Raw genomic sequence first — 14800 nt, forward strand, 5'->3', positions numbered from 1 at the left:
GAGTTTTAGACTGTGAGCCCACTGTTGGGTAGGGACTGTCTCTACATGTTGCCAATTTGTACTTCCCAAGCGCTTAGTACAGTGCTCTGCACATAGTAAGCGCTCAATAAATACGATTGATTGATTGATTGAAGAGGAAGACTGACACGGGGGATGGGGGGGATAGGAGGATGTGATTAATGGTCCCAGGAAAAGGGAGCCTGTGTCTTTAATAATAATAATAATAATAATGATGATGGCATTTGTTAAGCACTTACTATGTGCGAAGCACTGTTCTGAGCCCTGGGGGGGATACAAGGTGATCAGGTTGTCCCACGTGGGGCTCACAGTCTTAATCCCCATTTTACAGATGAGGGAACTGAGGCTCAGAGAAGTGAAGTGACTTGCCCAAGATTCATTCATTCAATCGTATTTATTGAGCGCTTCCTGTGTGCACAGCACTGTACTAAGCGCTTGGGAAGTCCAAGTTGGCAACATATCGAGACGGTCCCTACCCAACAGTGGGCTCACAGTCTAGAAGATCACACAGTTGACAAGCGGCGGAGGCGGGATTAGAACCCATGACCTCTGACTCCAAGCCCGGGCTCTTTCCACTGAGCCACCCTGCTTTAAGTTACCGTATTTCTTCTAACCTGCCGACCCGCTCCCCAAACTGCAGTTTATTAGAAGGGGTTTACTGGGTCAAACCTCAGTCAATCAATCAATCAATCGTACTTATTGAGCACTTACTGTGTGCAGAGCACTGTACTAAGCGCTTGGGAAGTACAAGTTGGCAACCTTCGATTCCCCCGCCTCCAGTTAGGGTCGGGGCTCGGGAAAGGCGAGCCCTTTTCAAAGCAGTGCTGGGCACGTAGTAAGCGCTTAACAAATGTCATTATTATTATTATTACTATTATTACTATTATTCTGCCCCACCTGATTCAGTGCCCTGCACACAGTAAGCGCTCAATAAATACGATTGAATGAATTCAGGCGCCCGGGCCTTTAATAAGATGTTTCTCCGGGCGGGGAGTAGGGGGGTGGGGTCGAGGGCCCCTCCCTTTTTAATGTGTGTGTGTGTGTGTGTGTGTGTGTGTGTGTGTGTGTCGTCACTGCGGAGCTATGAGTCCCGGGTTGTTTTTTTATTCATTCATTCATTCATTCATTCATTCATTCAATCGTATTTATTGAGCGCTTACTGTGTGCAGAGCACTGGACCAAGCGCTTGGGAAGTCCAAGTCGGCAACAGATAGAGACGGTCCCTACCCAACAACGGGCTTACAGTCTAGAGGACTATTTATAATAATAATAATAATAATGATGGTATTTATTAAGCGCTTACTATGTGCAAAGCACTGCTCTAAGCGCTGGGGAGGTGACAAGGTGATCAGGTTGTCCCCCGGGGGGGCTCACAGTTTTAATCCCCATTTTCCAGATGAGGGAACTGGGGCCCAGCAGAGAAGTGACGAGACTTGCCCAAAGTCACACAGCTGACAGTTGGCGGAGCCGGGATTTGAACTCATGACCTCTGACTCCAAAGCCCGGGCTCTTTTCACTGAGCCACGCTGCTTTATGGCATATTTATGCCAAATATCAATCAATCAATCATCAATCAATCGTATTTATTGAGCGCTTACTGTGTGCAGAGCACTGGACTAAGCGCTTGGGAAGTCCAAGTTGGCAACATATTGAGACGGTCCCTACCCAACAGTGGGCTCACAGTCTCGAAGGGGGAGACAGAGAACAAAACAAAATATATTAACAAAATAAAGTAAATAGGATATGTACAAGTAAAATAAATAGAGTAAAATACGTACAAATATATACATAAATACAGGTGCTGTGGGGAAGGGAAGGAGGTAAGGCGGGGGGAGGGGGAGAGGAAGGAGCATGGCTCAGTGGAAACAGTACGGGCTTTGGAGTCACAGGTCATGGGTTCAAATCCCAACTCTGCCACATGTCTGCTGTGTGACCTTGGGCAAGTCACTTAACTTCTCTGAGCCTCAATTAACCTAATCTGTAAAATGGGGATTAAGACTGTGAGCCCCACATGGAACAACTTGATCACCTTGTATCCCCTCCCCAGCGCTTAGAACAGTGTCCTGCACATAGTATGCGCTTAACAAATGCCATCATTATTGAGAAGCAGCATGGCTCACTGGAAAGAGCATGGGCTTTGGAGTCAGAGGTCATGGGTTCGAGGCCCTGCTCTGCCACATGTCTGCTGTGTGACCTTGGGCAAGTCACTGAACTTCTCTGAGCCTCAGTGACCTCATCCGTAAAATGGGGATTAAGATTGTGAGCCCCACATGGCACAACCTGATCACCTTGTATTCCCCCCCCCAGCGCTTAGAACAGTGCTTTGCACATAGTAGGCGCTTAATAAATGACATTATTATTAGTAGTAGTGAGGGGGCTCAGTCTGGGAAGGCCTCCTGGAGGAGGTGAGCTCTCAGTAGGGCCTTTATGCATTTACTATGCATATTTAATATGCATAAATATTTATTTATGGCATTTATGAAGCACTTACTATGTGCAAAGCACTGTTTTAAGCGCTGGATTGTGGAGGGGAGGAGGGAGAACGTCGTTGCCCACTTAAATGGCCCCAACCGGGCCACCCCCTCCTGCCCGACGATGCCTCTGTAATCCACTCCTCTATAGGGGCAGGGAGGGGGGCGTATGGGGGGCAACATTGCAGACCCCTGCCCCGCCGAGACGAAATAAAATGTTCTGTGTTTTGTTGTCTGTCTCCCCCTTCTAGACCGTGAGCCCGTTGTTGGGGAGGGACCGTCTCTAGATGTCGCCGACTTGGACTTCCCAAGCGCTTAGTAACAATAATAATAATAATAATAATAATGGCATTTGTTAAGCGCTTACTACCTGCAAAGCACTGCCCTAAGCGCTGGGCAGGTGACAAGGTGATCAGGTTGTCCCACGTGGGCTCAGTCTTCACCCCCATTTTCCAGATGAGGTCACTGTGGCCCAGAGAAGTGAAGTGACCTGCCCAGAGTCACACAGCTGGCTAGTGGGGGAGCCGGGATTTGAACCCATGACCACTGGCTCCGAAGCCCGGGCTCGTAACACCGAGACGCGCTGCTTCTCTGAGCACTAGTGCGGTGCTCTGCACACAGTAAGCGCTCAATAAATACGACTGAATGAATGAATGAATGAATGAATGAATGAATGAATGAAATAAAAGGGAGGGCTGCGCCTTTAAGGAGTTGAGCGCCTCGCTCGGTCTCTCCGTGTATCTCTCTGTCTCTCCGTGTGTCTCTGTGTCTCTCCCTCTCCCTGTGTCTCTCCTTGTCTCTCCGTCCTTCCGTGTGTCTCTGTCTCTCCCTGTGTCTCTTCATGTGTCTCTACCCCTCCCTGCGTCTCTGTCTCTCCCTGTGTCTCTCCGTGTCTCTCTGTCCCTTCGTATGTCTCTTACTCTCCGTGTGTCTCTGTCTCTCCGTGTGTCTCTTCAATCAATATCAATCCATCAATCATCAATCGTAATTATCGAGCGCTTACCGTGTGCAGAGCACTGGACTGAGCGCTTGGGAAGTCCAAGTTGGCAACATATATGTTCGTGTGTCTCTGTCCCTCCGTGCGTCTCTGTCCCTCCGTGTGTCTCTGTCTCCCCGTGTGTCTCTGTCTCTCCCTGTGTCTCTGTCCCTCCGCGTGTCTCTGTCTCCCCGTGTGTCTCTGTCTCTCCCTGTGTCTCTGTCCCTCCGCGTGTCTCTGTCTCCCCGTGTGTCTCTGTCTCCCCGTGTGTCTCTGTCCCTCCGTGTCTCTGTCCCTCCGTGTGTCTCTGTCTCCCCGTGTGTCTCTGTCTCTCCCTGTGTCTCTGTCCCTCCGTGTCTCTGTCTCCCCGTGTGTCTCTGTCCCTCCGTGTGTCTCTGTCCCTCCGTGTGTCTCTGTCCCTCCGTGTGTCTCTGTCTCCCCGTGTGTCTCTGTCTCTCCCTGTGTCTCTGTCTCTCCCTGTGTCTCTGTCCCTCCGTGTGTCTCTGTCCCTCCGTGTGTCTCTGTCTCTCCCTGTGTCTCTGTCCCTCCGTGTGTCTCCGTCCCTCCGTGTGTCTCTGTCTCCCCGTGTGTCTCTGTCCCTCCGTGTGTCTCCGTCTCCCCGTGTGTCTCTGTCTCTCCCTGTGTCTCTGTCTCCCCGTGTGTCTCTCCCTCTCCCTGTGTCTCTGTCCCTCCGTGTGTCTCCGTCCCTCCTTGTGTCTCTGTCTCCCCGTGTGTCTCTGTCTCCCCGTGTGTCTCTATCCCTCCCTGTGTCCGTCTCTCCGTGTCTCTCTGTCCCTCCGTGCGTCTCTGTGTCTCCCCGTGTGTCTCTGTCTCCCCGTGTGTCTCTGTCTCCCCGTGTGTCTCTCCCTCTCCCTGTGTCTCTGTCTCCCCGTGTCTCTCCCTCTCCCTGTGTCTCTGTCTCCCCGTGTCTCTCCCTCTCCCTGTGTCTCCGTCCCTCCGTGTGTCTCTGCCCCCCCGTGCGTCTCTGTCTCCCCGTGCGTCTCTGTCCCTTCGCGTGTCTCTCCGCGTGTCTCTGTCCCAGGAAAGCGTGTGTGCGCGTGTGCGCGTGTGTGTGTCCGTCCGTCCGTCCGTCCGTCCGTCCGTCCCCGGTGTGTGCCCCCGGCGCAGCGGGCGGAAGGCCGGGGCCGCTTCCTCCGCGCTGCAGCCTAGCTTGCCTTGGCTTGGCTCGGCCTGGCCCGGCTCCGGCTGGGGGGGGGGGGGAGGGGGATGGGGAGGGGATGGGGGCGTCTCCCCCGCTGCGCCCCGCCCCCCCGAGGCCTCCCGTTGGTCCCCGCGGCCTCCCTCCCTCCCTCCCTCCCTCCGCCCGCCCGTCCCTCCGCCCGCCCGGACTAGGCGGAGCCCCGTCTACGCTGGCCCGGCCGGGCCGCCCGGAGCAAGGCCTCCCGACCGACGGACGGACGGACGGACACACCGACCGACCGACGGACGGACGGACCCACCGACGGACGGACCGACGGACCCACCGACCGACCGACCGACCGACGGCCGGCCGGCCACCCCGGAGGGGCCCGGGGACGGAGCCCCGGAGCTGGAGAGGCGGGGGGGTCTCTCCATCCGTCGTCTGTCTGCACCCGGACCTGCCGCCGCCGCCTCCTCCTCCCGGGAGCCCCCCGCCCTTCGCATCGCCCCCCGGACCGCGACCCCCCAGGAGCTGGGGCCCGACGGACGGACGGGCGGACTCCCTCCCTCCCTCCCTCCCTCCCTCCTCCTTCCCCGGCCGCCGGGCGCCACCGCGGTGAGTCCGGAAAACAACGCGCCCGCCTGTCTCTTTAAGGGCCCCCGCCCCACCCCCACCCCCGGGAGGCCGGCGGGGGGGAGGGGGGCCCGGGGACGGACCCCGTCACCGGCCCGATCGACCCCCGGACCCAAATGCGGGGGGCGGGCGGGGGGACCAAATGACACGGGAGCGGCCGGGGGCCACTCAGTGGGTGACCCTGGGAAGTCTGACACTCTGGGTGTGTGTGTCGGGGGGTGTGTGTGTGTGTGTGTGTGACACCCACTGGACGTCTTTGGCCCTGAATGGGGGTGGGGGGGGTCCCTGCAACCCCTCTGCTCCCCCCCTCCATCCCCCGAGCCCCAGGCCGTCCCCCTCCCTCCTAGGCCTCCAGGGTTGGGGGGCGCCCAAACTGTGGCCCACCTCCCCTCGTCCCCGGCCTGTCCTCTCCCCATCTTGGGGGGGGGGGGGCCGCGACCCTCCCTCCCTCTCCCCCCCCCCCCAGCGCATCCCGGAGAGCCGCGGGGAGGGGGCGGGGGCCGCCCTCGGGCCCGGGAGAAGGGCCTGTCACAGCTCAAGTGGTTGCCTTGGTAACCGCCCGAGTCTCCCCAACATCCTTCTCGCTGCTCTGGTTCAGACTGGAATGAGGTGGGGGGGGGCGGGGGGGGCGCGACTTCGGGGCCACGAGGGCAGGGGGCTGCCCGTGTTGGACCCCCGCCCGACCCCCCCACCCCCTCCCCGGTTCGTCCCCGAGAAGGCGGTGGGGGCGAGCCAGGCCCTGGACCCCCCCCAGCTTACTCGGTGTCCTCCTTGATGCATTCCTTCGGGAGACACCCCCGGCCTTCCTGCTGGGAATCCATCAATCGATCAATAAATCGTATTTATTGAGCGCTTACTGGGTGCAGAGCACTGTACTAAACGCTTGGGAAGTCCAAGTTGGCAACATAGACGGTCCCTACCCAACAGTGGGCCCACAGTCAATCATCAGTCAATCAATCAATCGTTTTTACGGAGCGCTTACTGTGTGCGGAGCACTCTCCTAAGCATTTGGGAGAGCACAGTGTGTTCTCTCGCCCTCGAGGATTTGACAACTTAGAGGGGTAGACAGACAATAATAATGATGGTATTTGTTAAGCGCTCCCTTACTGTGTGCGGAGCACTCTCCTAAGCATTTGGGAGAGCACAGTGTAACCCAGTGGGTAGCCCTGTTCTCTCACCCTCGAGGATTTAACAGCCTAGAGGGGAAGACAGACAATAATAATGATGGTATTTGTTAAGCGCTCCCTTACTGTGTGTGGAGCACTCTCCTAAGCATTTGGGAGAGCACAGTGTAACCCAGTGGGTAGCCCTGTTTTCTCGCCCTCGAGGATTTAACAGCCTAGAGGGGAAGACAGACAATAATAATGATGGTATTTGTTAAGCGCTCCCTTACTGTGCGCGGAGCACTCTCCTAAGCATTTGGGAGAGCACAGTGTAACCCAGTGGGTAGACCCTTTCTCTTGCCCTCGAGGATTTGACAGCCTAGAGGGGAATCAATCAATCAATCAATCGTATTTATGGAGCGCTTACTCTGTGCAGAGCATCGTACTAAGTGCTTGGGAAGTACAAGTTGGCAACATATAGAGACAGTCCCTACCCAACAGTGGGCTCACAGTCTAGAAGGGGGAGACAGAGAACAAAACCAAACATACTAACAAAATAAAATAAATAGGATAGATATGTACAAGTAAAATAAATAAATAGAGTAATAAATATGTACAAACATATATACAGGTATATACATATATACCTGTGATAATAATAATAATAGTATTTGTTAAGCGCTCCCTTACTGTGTGCGGAGCACTCTCCTAAGCATTTGGGAGAGCACAGTGTAACCCACTGGGTAGACACGTTCTCTCGCCCTCGAGAATTTGACAACTTAGAGGGGTAGACAGACAATAATAATGATGGTATTTGTTAAGCGCTCACTTACTGTGCGCGGAGCACTCTCCTAAGCATTTGGGAGAGCACAGTGTTAACCCACTGGGTGGACACGTTCTCTCGCCCTCGAGAATTTGACAACTTAGAGGGGTAGACAGACAATAATAATGATGGTATTTGTTAAGCGCTCCCTTACTGTGTGCGGAGCACTCTCCTAAGCATTTGGGAGAGCACAGTGTTACCCAGTGGGTAGACCCGTTCTCTCGCCCTCGAGGATTTGACAACCTAGAGGGGAAGACAGACAATAATAATGATGGTATTTGTTAAGCGCTCCCTTACTGTGTGCGGAGCACTCTCCTAAGCATTTGGGAGAGCACAGTGTTACCCAGTGGGTAGACCCGTTCTCTCGCCCTCGAGGATTTGACAACCTACAAGGGAAGACAGACAATAATAATGATGGTATTTGTTAAGCGCTCCCTTACTGTGCGCGGAGCACTCTCCTAAGCATTTGGGAGAGCACCGTGTAACCCACTGGGTAGACACGTTCTCTCGCCCTCGAGGATTTGACAACCTACAGGGGAAGACAGACAATAATGATGGTATTTGTTAAGCGCTCCCTTACTGTGCGCGGAGCACTCTCCTAAGCATTTGGGAGAGCACCGTGTAACCCACTGGGTAGACACGTTCTCTCGCCCTCGAGGATTTGACAACCTACAGGGGAAGACAGACAATAATGATGGTATTTGTTAAGCACTCCCTTACTGTGTGCGGAGCACTCTCCTAAGCATTTGGGAGAGCACAGTGTAACCCAGTGGGTAGACCCATTCTCTCGCCCTCGAGGATTTGACAGCCTAGAGGGGAATCAATCAATCAATCAATCGTGTTTATTGAGCGCTTACTGTGTGCAGAGCACTGGACTAAGCGCTTGGGAAGTCCAAGTTGGCAACATATAGAGAGAGTCCCTACCCAACAGTGGGCTCACAGTCTAGAAGGGGGAGACAGAGAACAAAACCAAACATACTAACAAAATAAAATAAATAGGGTAGATATGTACCAGTAAAATAAATAGAGTAATAAATATGTACAAACATATATACAGGTATATACATATATACCTGTGATAATAATAATAATAGTATTTGTTAAGCGCTCCCTTACTGTGTGCGGAGCACTCTCCTAAGCATTTGGGAGAGCACAGTGTTAACCCACTGGGTAGACACGTTCTCTCGCCCTCGAGAATTTGACAACTTAGAGGGGTAGACAGACAATAATAATGATGGTATTTGTTAAGCGCTCACTTACTGTGCGCGGAGCACTCTCCTAAGCATTTGGGAGAGCACAGTGTAACCCACTGGGTAGACCTACGTTCTCTCGCCCTCGAGGATTTGACAACCTAGAGGGGAAGACAGACAATAATAATGATGGTATTTGTTAAGCACTTACTATGTGCGAAGCACTGTTCTAAGCGCTGGACAGTAATATCGATATATAAATTAGAGATAAGTCCATCTGAAAGAGGGGTGAATAAAGGGCGCAAAGCCAGGCGCATGGGCGACGCGACGCAGAAGCGCTCAGCACACAGTAAGCGCTCAATAAATACGATTGCATGAATGAATGAATGAATGAATGAAAGGGAGTGCGAGAAGGAGAATGGAGGGCTTCGTGGGGGGAAGGCCTCTTGGAGGAGATGGGCTTTTAAATATGGCTTTGAAGGGGGTGGGGGGAGGCGAGGTGTCTCCGACGGGCGACCCCCGGGCCCGAAGGGTCGAGGTGGGGGTGGGGGGCGGGGGGGCGGAGGGCTGGGCAGCGGCTCTTAAGCGGGAAAATACGGTAAGCGGGTTATGTAATGTGCTCCCATGGAGTGTGCGCGCTGGGTGTGTACGTGTTTGTGTGTGTATCTCCCCGGGTGTGTATGCCGGTGTTGTGTATCTATGTGCGTCTGTGTGCGCGGACCGGCCCTGAGGGAAAGTCTACCCGGTGCAGAGGCAGGAAAAATAATAATAATAATACTACTACTAATAATAATGATGGCAAAAAAATAATAATAATAGTACTACTACTAATAATGGCATTTATCAAGCACTTACTATGTGCAAAGCACTGTTCAAAGCGCTGGGGAGGTTACAAGGTGATCAGGTTGGACCACAGGGGGCTCACAGTCTTAATCCCCATTTTACAGTTGAGGTCACCGAGGCCCAGAGAAGTCAAGTGACTTGCCCCAAGTCACCCAGCTGACGGTTGGCGGAGGCGGGATTTGAACCCACGGCCTCTGCCTCCAAAGGCCGGGCTGCCTCCCCCGAAATCCGTCGTGACCTCTGACCTCTGGGCTGACCCGCAGCTCAGCTCGGATCCCTGTGGACCCCGCCCGCGCTGCTGGGCCTCAGGCCTGGGCAGGCCGGGCCCTCCCTCCCTCGCCGGACTCGGAGACTTACGGTAACGAGGACCGGCGGGGGGAGGGGACCCGGACTCTTTAATCCTGCGATCTCCAAGCGCTTTATAGCCGCCAATTACCCTTCCCCGAAGCTGCGTCCCTGCCCTCCCTGCCGGGCCTTAACGAGCCAAGCAGGGGAGCCCTGGTGTTGGGGTGGAGTCTGTTCCAGCCCCCTCCTCCTCCTCTCATCATCATCAATCGTATTTATTGAGCGCTTACTGTGTGCAGAGCACTGTACTAAGCGCTTGGGAAGTACAAGTTTGGCAACATATAGAGACGGTCCCTACCCAACAGCGGGCTCACAGTCTAAAAGGGGGAGACGGAGAACCAAACCAAACATACCAACAAACTAAAATAAATAGAATAGATATGTACAAGTAAAATAAATAGAGTAATGAATATGTACAAACATATATACATATCATCAATTGTATTTATTGAGCGCTTACTGTGTGCAGAGCACTGGACTAAGCGCTTGGGAAGTCCAAGTTGGCAACATATAGAGACGGTCCCTACCCAACAGCGGGCTCGCAGTCTAAAAGGGGGTGACGGAGAACCAAACCAAACATACTAACAAACTCAAATAAATAGAATAGATATGTACAAGGAAAATAATTAGAGTAATAAATATGCACAAACATATATACATATCATCAATCGTATTTATTGAGCGCTTACTGTGTGCAGAGCACTGTACTAAGCGCTTGGGAAGTAGAAGTTGGCAACATCTAGAGACAGTCCCTACCCAACAGCGGGCTCACAGTCTAGAAGGGGGAGACGGAGAACCAAACCAAACATACTAACAAACTCAAATAAATAGAATAGATATGTACAAGTAAAATAAATAGAGTAATAAATATGTACAAACATATATACATATCATCAATCGTATTTATTGAGCGCTTACTGTGTGCAGAGCAGTGGACTAAGCGCTTGGGAAGTCCAAGTTGGCAACATAGAGAGACGGTCCCTACCCAACAGTGGGCTCACAGTCTAAAAGGGGGAGACAGAGAACAAAACCAAACATACTCACAAAATAAAATAAATAGAATAGATATGTACAAGTTCCTCCTCCTCCTCCTCCTCCTCTCCTCCTCCTCCTCCTCCTCCTCCTCCTCCTCCTCCTCTTCCTCCTCCTCGTCCTCCTCCCCCGGTCCATGGGTCCACTCTGTCCGGGCCGGGCAGGTCCCCGCGGACCCCCCGGCCCAGGATCGGGACGTGGGAGGATGGATTCCGGTGGAAGGGAAGGATGGCAACTAGACAAAGCCCCTGGTTCCACATTTCCACAGCCCCAAGGGGCAACACTACCAGCTCAGCACTGACATACATATATGGATGGATGGATAGAGACAACTCCAGGGAGAAACACTACCAGTTCGGTCCTCCTGGTTCCATATTTCCTCAGCCCCAAGGGCAACACCACCAGCTCAGCACTGACATACATATATGGCTGGATGGATAGAGACAACTCCAGGGAGTAACACTACCAGTTCGGTACTCCTGGTTCCACATTTCCACAACCCCAAGGGGCAACACTGCCAGCTCAGCACTGACATACATATATGGCTGGACGGATAGAGACAACTTCAGGGAGAAACACTACCAGTTCGGTACTCACATACATATATAGATAGACAGAGATAGCTCCAGGGAGCAACACTACCAGCACAGAACTGACATACATGCATAGATAGATAGAGGCAACTCCAGGGAGCAACACTACTAGCTCAGTATTGACATACACATATAGGTAGACAGAGAGAGCAGCTTGGCTGGGGAAGCAGCTTGGCTCAGTGGAAAGATCACGGGCTTTGGAGTCAGAGGTCATGGGTTTGAATCCCGGCTCCGCCAATTGTCAGCTGTGTGACCTCGGGCGAGTCACTTAACTTCTCTGAGCCTCAGTTACCTCATCTGTAAAATGGGGATTAAGACTGGGAGCCCCACGTGGGACAGCCTGATCACCTTGTATCCCCCCCAGCGCTTAGAACAGTGCTTTGCACATAGTAAGCGCTTAACAAATGCCATCATTATTATTATTATTATTATTATTAGAGAGACGACTCCAGGGAGCAACACTACCAGTTCAGAACTGACATGCATACATGGATAGATGGATAAAGAGGCAACTACAGGGAGCAACACTACCAGCTCAGTACTGACATACATATATAGACAGAGATAACTCCAGGGAGCAACACTACCAGCTCAGAACTGACATGCATACATGGATAGATAGATAAGAGGCAACTCCAGGGAGCAACACTACCGGCTCAGTACTGGCATACATATACAGATAGACAGAGACAACTCCAGGGAGCAACACTACCAGCTCAGCACTAACATACATACATAGATAGGTAGAGGCAACTCCAGGGAGCAACACTACCAGCTCACTACTGACATACATATATAGATAGAGATTACTACAGGGAGCAACACTACCAGTTCAGTACTGACATACATATAGAGAGAGAGACAACTCCAGGGAGCAACACTACCAGCTCAGAACCGACATACATACATGGATAGATAGGTAAGAGGCAACTCCAGGGAGCAACACTACCAGCTCAGTACTGACATACGTATATAGATGGACAGAGACGACTGTAGGGAGCAACACTACCAGCTCAGCACTGACATACATACATCGATAGATAGATAGGTAGAGGCAACTCCAGGGAGCAACACTACCAGCTCAGAACTGACATACATATATGTATAGATAGAAGCAACTCCAGGAAGCAACACTACCAGCTCAGTACTGACATACATATATAGATAGAGACAACTCCGAGGAGCAACACTACCACCTCAGCACAGACATACATACATAGATAGGTAGAGGCAACTCCAGGGAGCAACACTACCAGCTCAGTACTGGCATACATTTATAGATACACAGAGATAACTCCAGGGAGCAACACTACCAGCTCAGTATTGACATACATAGATAGATAGAGACAACTCCAGGGAGCAACACTACCAGCTCAGCACTGACATACATACATCGATAGATAGATAGGTAGAGGCAACTCCAGGGAGCAACACTACCAGCTCAGAACTGACATACATTATATGTATAGATAGAAGCAACTCCAGGGAGCAACACTACCAGCTCAGTACTGACATTCATATATAGATAGAGACAACTCCAGGGAGCAACACTACCACCTCAGCACTGACATACATACATAGATAGGTAGAGGCAACTCCAGGGAGCAACACTACCAGCTCAGTACTGGCATACATTTATAGATACACAGAGATAACTCCAGGGAGCAACACTACCAGTTCATAAATAGAGAGAGAGAGAGACAACTCCAGGGAGCAACACTACCAGCTCAGAACTGACATACATACATACATGGACAGATAGATAGATAGAGGTAACTCCAGGGAGCAACACTACCAGTTCAGTACTCACATACATAGATAGACAGATAGAGGCAACTCCTGGGAGCAATAATAATAATAATGGTGATGATGGTATTTGTTAAGCGCTTACTATGGGCCAAGCACTGTTCTAAGCGCTGGGGGAGATACAACGTCATCAGGTTGCCCTACGTGGGGCTCACAGTTTTAATCCCCACTTTACAGATGAGGTAACTGAGGCACAGAGAAGTTAAGCGACTTGCCCAAAGTCACGCAGCTGACGAGTGGCGGAGCAATGCCACCGGTTCAGTACTCACGTACATAGATAGACAGAGGCAACTCCAGGGAGCAACACTACCAGCTCAACACCGACGGTCCCAGGGAACACCACCACCAGCTCAGGACTTAGACTGAGCCCCAGAGGGGACAGAGACTGTGTCTGACCCGATTATCCTGCCTGGTTCGGCGCTTGGCACACAGTAAGCGCTTAACGAATGCCACATTTATTATTATTAGCCCTGGCCCTCCCGCCGACTGACACGGCCTCCAAGAGCAACACCACCGAACTCAACACTGACATACGGCGACAACACCAGGGCGCCACATGTTTGGCTCAACACTGATGATGCACATACACTGAAAGCCCTAGGGAGCCATACCATTAACGCAACACTGACACACATACACCGACAGCCCCGGGGAACGCCACCACCAGCCCCGCATTGACTCGCAAAAGGCCCACGGTCCCAGGAAAAGCCGCACCACTGGTTCAGCACTGACGCACAATCCTAAGGAGCAACACCACTGGCTCGATAGGCCCCAAGAGGGATGGGGACCGTGTCCTGCCTGATTGTCCTGTGTCTGCCCCAGCCTCTAGTACAGTGCTCGGCACACAGTAAGGGATTAACAAATACCATGATTATTGTTATAGATATAGATATGTTTATTATTATTATTTATTATTTATTCATTATATGATTATGATTAGACTGTGAGCCCACTGTTGGGTAGGGACTGTCTCTATATGTTGCCAATTTGTACTTCCCAAGCGCTTAGTACAGTGCTCTGCACATAGTAAGCGCTCAATAAATACAATTGATGATGATGATTATATGATTATTTTTATTATAGATATAGAATGTCTATTATAGATAGACATTCCCTGACACACAGCCTCGGGGCAACACCACCGGCTCAGCCCTGACATACACTGACGGCCCCAGGAAGCGACACCACCGGCTCAGCACTGACACACACACACAGACTCATGCGGTGACACGGCAACAGAGAGACACACACACACCCACACATGCACGCACACAGACTTAGTGTGCACTGATTATCTCGCATGTGTTCCACTTATCAAGTGCTTAATAAATGCTGAGATTTTTTTTTTAAACACACATCCACAGAGACAATAATAATAACAATAATGGCATTTATTAAGCGCTTACCATGTGCAAAGCACCGTTCTAAGGGCCGGGGAGGTTACAAGGTGATCAGGTTGTCCCACGGGGGGCTCACAGTCTTCATCCCCATTTTACAGATGAGGTAACTGAGGCACAGAGGAGTGAAGTGACTTGCCCAAACTCACACAGCTGACAATTGGCGGAGCCGGGATTTGAGCCCATGACCTCTGACTCCAGAGCCCGTGCTCTTTCCACCGAGCCACAGTGCTTCTCTGAGGTCCAGATGCACAAACACAGCGTGGCTCAGTGGGAAGAGCCCGGGCTTGGGAGCCAGAGGTCATGGGTTCGAATACCGCTCTGCCACGTGTCAGCTGTGTGACCTTGGGTAAGTCACTTAACTTCTCTGAGCCTCAGTTCCCTCATCTGTAAAATGGGGATTAAGACTGTGAGCCCCGCGTGGGACAA

The 14800-nt window shown here is 51.9% G+C and overlaps 1 protein-coding gene across 2 annotated transcripts in view; it reads left to right on the top strand.

The window, feature by feature from the left end:
- The first annotated feature begins 5180 nt into the window (after window positions 1-5180).
- Window positions 5181-14800, top strand: part of MEF2D (myocyte enhancer factor 2D) — a 31281-nt gene continuing 21661 nt past the window's right edge. For both annotated transcript variants that reach the window (XM_038768827.1, XM_038768828.1), the window contains exon 1: window positions 5181-5221. The gene's annotated coding sequence lies outside the window, so the exon portion shown is untranslated. The remainder of the gene's footprint in view (window positions 5222-14800) is intronic.

The sequence above is a fragment of the Tachyglossus aculeatus genome, chromosome Y4 (assembly GCF_015852505.1).
Source record: "Tachyglossus aculeatus isolate mTacAcu1 chromosome Y4, mTacAcu1.pri, whole genome shotgun sequence".
Classification (NCBI taxonomy): domain Eukaryota; kingdom Metazoa; phylum Chordata; class Mammalia; order Monotremata; family Tachyglossidae; genus Tachyglossus; species Tachyglossus aculeatus.